Consider the following 5,464-nt stretch of genomic DNA (forward strand, 5'->3'; position numbering starts at 1 on the left):
GAGAGAGAGAGAGACCAAGATAAACAGAGAGAAAGAGAGAGACAGAAACAGAAACAGATGAAGAAAACTTTTCATTTCTGGGGGAGGGGGGGTTTGGGGGGGGGGGGCGCGGTGTTTGGAGGGTCGTGGGGGGGGAGGTGGGGGGGGGGGGCGGGGCTGTGGCGGAAAGGGGGTGAGGGAGGCAGCGCAGCAATCGTATGCAAATGTATGCAGGCACGTGACAGAGCGAAGGGGACTTTTAACTCTTTCCGCACGAACAATCACCATCACCCGTCGTTAGACCTCTGGACCGTCAACTCAGGCGAGCGCCGCACTCCAGACTTTTTGCAATCCTGTCCTGGACTGATTAGAAGACAAGAGAGCTTAGTTGTCTTCGACTTCTCTTTCCCTTGATCAACAAACGTCTTTTGAAGAGCTAGCGCCGAATTCCTGCACACGGTGAGTGGTTGGTTACCGTCTAGTGACGTCCAGTTTTGTTTCGCTTTTGTTTGGAAAGCGATGGTTTCGCTGATGTTTTGTCTTCAGTTGAGGTGTGTGTGTGGTTGGGAATTATCCTGCAGGAATTATTCTTCTTTTAATGCTTTTGTCTTTAAGAATGTCAAGTGTATATGCTTTAATAACCTGACAATTGAGCATATAATTTTTCACTGTAGCTTGATGAAGCCTTTTGTACACGAAAGTGTGTCTCACAAGTGACTGAGAACGTTGATGTTTTTGACTTTTTGCATTCATTATCAGTTGTTTCGCTTGTCAGTTTAACGACTTCTCTTTTACGAAGTCCTTTAAGTAATTTCCTGTAACTGTATTTAGAGGGGTTTTTTTTTTGTTTGTTTGTTTGTTTTGTTTTTCTTTCAAATTTCACCCACATTTTTACCCTCATTTGCCCAGTTTCCCCCAACCCTCCATTCATCCACATCTCCCACCCCTTCTAACTGATAATACTCAGATGTATTCATAAATACTTTTACAAAATGTCTTCAATCACCGATATGTGTGACGGGACAATAAACAAAAAATTCCTTCCTTCTTTAAGAATGTTTTGTTTCGTTTTGTTTTGTTTGTTTCTCACCTAATTTTTTTTTCTCACTCTCTTTTTTTTTTTTTTTTTTTTTTTTTTACACGATGTTTGATATTGCAATCAAGAAAGGGTTTATGACGGGCGCAATAGCCGAGTGGTTAAAGCGTTGGACTGTCAATCTGAGGGTCCCGGGTTCGAATCACGGTGACGGCGCCTGGTGGGTGAAGGGTGGAGATTTTTATGATCTCCCAGGTCAACATATGTGCAGACCTGCTAGTGCCTGAATCCCCTTCGTGTGTATACGCAAGCAGAAGATCAAATACGCACGTTAAAGATCCTGTAATCCATGTCAGCGTTCGGTGGGTTATGGAAACAAGAACATACCCAGCATGCACACCCCCGAAAACGGAATATGGCTGCCTACATGGCGGGGTAAAAACGGTCATACACGTAAAAGCCCACTCGTGTACATACGAGTGAACGTGGGAGTTGCAGCCCACGAACGCAGAAGAAGAAGAAGAAGAAAGGGTTCATAGTTTCTTTTTCGTTTATCTATATTTATCACTCGTGTTACGTTCTATTCTTTTCTTAGGTGAATGTTTTCCTTTTTTTACATCATGATTGACATGCTTACAACAACAAAAAATCAAGGAAGGGTGTAAGGCTGTTGTCTTATTTTCATCTTTCATTTCGCTTACTTATCTGTTCAGGACCATTTGAATGAACATGAATTTTTTTTTTTTCTGTTTTAATTGTTCGAAACAGACAGTTGGGTTGTTTTTGTTTTTGGTTGTTTTGTTTGTTTGTTTTTTTGTTGTTTGTTGTTGTCGTTTTTTTGTTGTTGTTGTTGTTGTTGTTTTGTGGGGTGTTTTTTTTTTTGTTTTGTTTTTTTTTTTTTGGGGGGGGGGGTTGTTTCTGTTTTTGTTTTTTAATGGCACGAACCTGATTTTGGTTTGAAATGAATCTGGAATCCTTTTTCATTCATGGAAGAGTGGAATGTCGCTGTTTCTTCTTTTTCTTCTTTTTCTTCTTTTTCTTCTTCTTCTTCTTCTTCTTCTTCTTCTTCTTCGTCGTCGTCGTCATATCGTCGTCTTTTTCTTCTTCTTCTTCATCGTCGTTCATGGGCTGCAACTCCCGCGTTCCCTCGAGTGGGATTTTACGTGTATGACCGTTTTTACCCCGCCATGTAGACAGCCATACTCCGCTTTCCGGGATGTGCATGCTGGGTATGTTCTTGTTTCCATAATCCACCGAACGCTGACATGGATTATAGAATGTTTAACGTGCGGATTTGATATTCTGCATAAGTATACACACGAAGGGGGTTCATGCGCAAGCAGGTTTGCGCGTAAGTTGACCTGTGAGATCGGAAAAATCTCCACCCTTTACCCACCAGGTGCTGTTACCGAGATTCGAACCCCGTGCCCGGGACCCTCAGATTAAAAGTCCAACCTTTGAACCACTCGGCTGCTGTGTCCGTTACTGTTTATCTTTCTTTCTTTCATTTGTGTGTTTTTGTTCTTGTTTCTTTACTGCGTAGTGGATGGTTTATTGTTCGATATCTTGCTCATCAATATTTAAAAGAAAAGAATGAAAAAATGCTGGGGAATTCTTCTTGTGTTGGCTACTTTTGTTCACTTCAAAGCGCTTTCGCACCAGTCATTCACACGCATGCATAACTCTAAAACTGAAGAAACTGAAGACAAGGAAGAGGTAGGGGAGGGAGGCTATCTTGTGAAGAGGTGGGTTTTAAGGCCAGACTTGAAAGAGCTGAGTGCGGAGACCTGACGAAGCGAAAGAGGAAGTTCATTCCAATTGCAAGGTCCAGAGACAAAGGACGGTGGTCAACAGTCGAGTGTTTGAATCTGGGTGTGTGTATATATATATATATATATATATATATATGTGTGTGTGTGTGTGTGTGTGTGTGTGTGTGTGTGTGTGTGTATGTGTGTATATAATTGTGTGTGTGTGTGTGTGTGTGTGTGTGTGATATAACCGTGGTAGACTCTCATGGTCTGGCCAGCTTCTTGGTTTTAAGCGACAATCAGGCATATGATCTTTTTTTTCTGTTCTTTCTTCTGTTTTTTCTTTCTTTTTTTTTTCATCGTCGAAGATTTAGTTTTGCAGCGCGCGTTGATGCTTCCTAAAATCTTAATTTAAAGCAATTACTTTCACTTTCTGTTCGTGCAACATCTCCAAGGTGTTTCAACAATGCTATCCAAATGCCTTTTTAATTTCTTTTTCCTTTCTTTTTTTTTTTAGTCGTTGATATTAATAATAATGATAATAAAATGTAGGCTTATATAGCGCAGTACCCCCATCTCAGATGGGGCTAGCCGCGCTTTACAATTAAAAAAAATATATATAAATTTAAAACTAAGTGTCGTAAAATACGTACAAAGTCTACACAGTTTCACATGACAATGGCTAAAATATGCGTATGTAAGACTAAGTGACAAAAAAATATTTTAAAATATAATATATATATATGTGTGTGTGTGTGTGTGTGTGTGTGTGTGTAAATTGACACAGGCGCCATCACAGTCTCAAATCACGCAGGTGCCGACAAATCACAGCAAACCAAAGCAAGTCACATTCACCATTGTCAAAAATAAACACCAGGGATCCAGGTATCACGAAAAGCACACCAAAAACCAGAATCATCACAGTTGCATACAGCTCAACACAAAAAGCACATCCAGCAACAAAAACCACAGCAAGCATATTAAATTCGAGGTGTAGTACCAGGTGCAGTACTTTGTCACCTGTCGTTTGCGATGGCTATACAGCTAAGGTGAGGTGTAGTGCAAGGTGCAGTACTTGGTCACCTGTGCTTCGCGATGGCTATACAGCTAAGGTGAGGTGTAGGTTTGCGATGGCTATACAGCTAAGGTGAGGTGTAGGTTTGCGATGGCTATACAGCTAAGGTGAGGTGTAGCGCCAGGTGCAGTGCTTAGTCACCTGTGCTTCGCGATGGCTATACAGCTAAGGTGAGGTGTAGCGCCAGGTGCAGTACTTTGTCACCTGTGCTCTGCGATGGCTATACAGCTAAGGTGAGGTGTAGGTTTGCGATGGCTATACAGCTAAGGTGAGGTGTAGCGCCAGGTGCAGTGCTTAGTCACCTGTGCTTCGCGATGGCTATACAGCTAAGGTGAGGTGTAGCGCCAGGTGCAGAACTTTTGTCACCTGTGCTTCGCGATGGCTATATAGCTAAGGTGAGGTGTAGCGCCAGGTGCAGTACTTTGTCACCTGTGCTCTGCGATGGCTATACAGCTAAGGTAAGGTGTAGCGCCAGGTGCAGTACTTTGTCACCTGTGCTCTGCGATGGCTATACAGCTAAGGTGAGGTGTAGGTTTGCGATGGCTATACAGCTAAGGTGAGGTGTAGGTTTGCGATGGCTATACAGCTAAGGTAAGGTGTAGTGCAAGGTGCAGTGCTTTGTCACCTGTGCTCTGCGATGGCTATACAGCTAAGGTGAGGTGTAGGTTTGCGATGGCTATACAGCTAAGGTGAGGTGTAGCGCCAGGTGCAGTACTTTGTCACCTGTGCTTCACGATGGCTATACAGCTAAGGTGAGGTGTAGTGCAAGGTGCAGTGCTTTGTCACCTGTGCTCTGCGATGGCTATACAGCTAAGGTGAGGTGTAGGTTTTCGATGGCTATACAGCTAAGGTGAGGTGTAGTGCAAGGTGCAGTGCTTTGTCACCTGTGCTCTGCGATGGCTATACAGCTAAGGTGAGGTGTAGGTTTGCGATGGCTATACAGCTAAGGTGAGGTGTAGCGCCAGGTGCAGTACTTGGTCACCTGTGCTCTGCGATGGCTATACAGCTAAGGTGAGGTGTAGGTTTGCGATGGCTATACAGCTAAGGTGAGGTGTAGTGCCAGGTGCAGTACTTTGTCACCTGTGCTTCGCGATGGCTATACAGCTAAGGTGAGGTGTAGGTTTGCGATGGCTATACAGCTAAGGTAAGGTGTAGCGCCAGGTGCAGTACTTTGTCACCTGTGCTCTGCGATGGCTATACAGCTAATGTGAACAGGATTGTGAGCTCCATCGCCATTTTTGTCTTGGCCGTACTTTTTTTTTTTTTTTTTTTTTTTTTTTTTTTTCATTATCTGTTCCACAGAAATGAAGTGCACTGGCATAATCATAACCAGAATCAGAATCCGAATTCTTTTATCTCGTAGAGAAATTAAGTGCGGTGAAGTCTGTGATACATACAAATTATAAGCAACACGGTAAAATTTGGCACACAACACACACACACACACACACACACACACACACACACACACACACACACACATATATATATATATATATATATATATATATATTCATATTCATATTCATATAACTAAATAACACTTAACTCAGTCATAGCAAAGCAAGACTGTCCATTATTTAAAACACACAAATACACGTGCGCACGCACACACACACCCGT

At 42.7% G+C, this 5,464-nt stretch overlaps 1 long non-coding RNA gene across 1 annotated transcript in view; it reads left to right on the top strand.

The window, feature by feature from the left end:
* Window positions 1-278: 278 nt before the first annotated feature.
* Window positions 279-5,464, top strand: part of LOC143276273 (uncharacterized) — a 17,573-nt gene continuing 12,387 nt past the window's right edge. Inside the window, exon 1 of the long non-coding RNA XR_013053535.1 lies at window positions 279-438. This is a non-coding gene — a long non-coding RNA (uncharacterized LOC143276273). The remainder of the gene's footprint in view (window positions 439-5,464) is intronic.

The sequence above is a fragment of the Babylonia areolata genome, chromosome 31 (genome assembly GCF_041734735.1).
Source record: "Babylonia areolata isolate BAREFJ2019XMU chromosome 31, ASM4173473v1, whole genome shotgun sequence".
Lineage (NCBI taxonomy): Eukaryota > Metazoa > Mollusca > Gastropoda > Neogastropoda > Buccinidae > Babylonia > Babylonia areolata.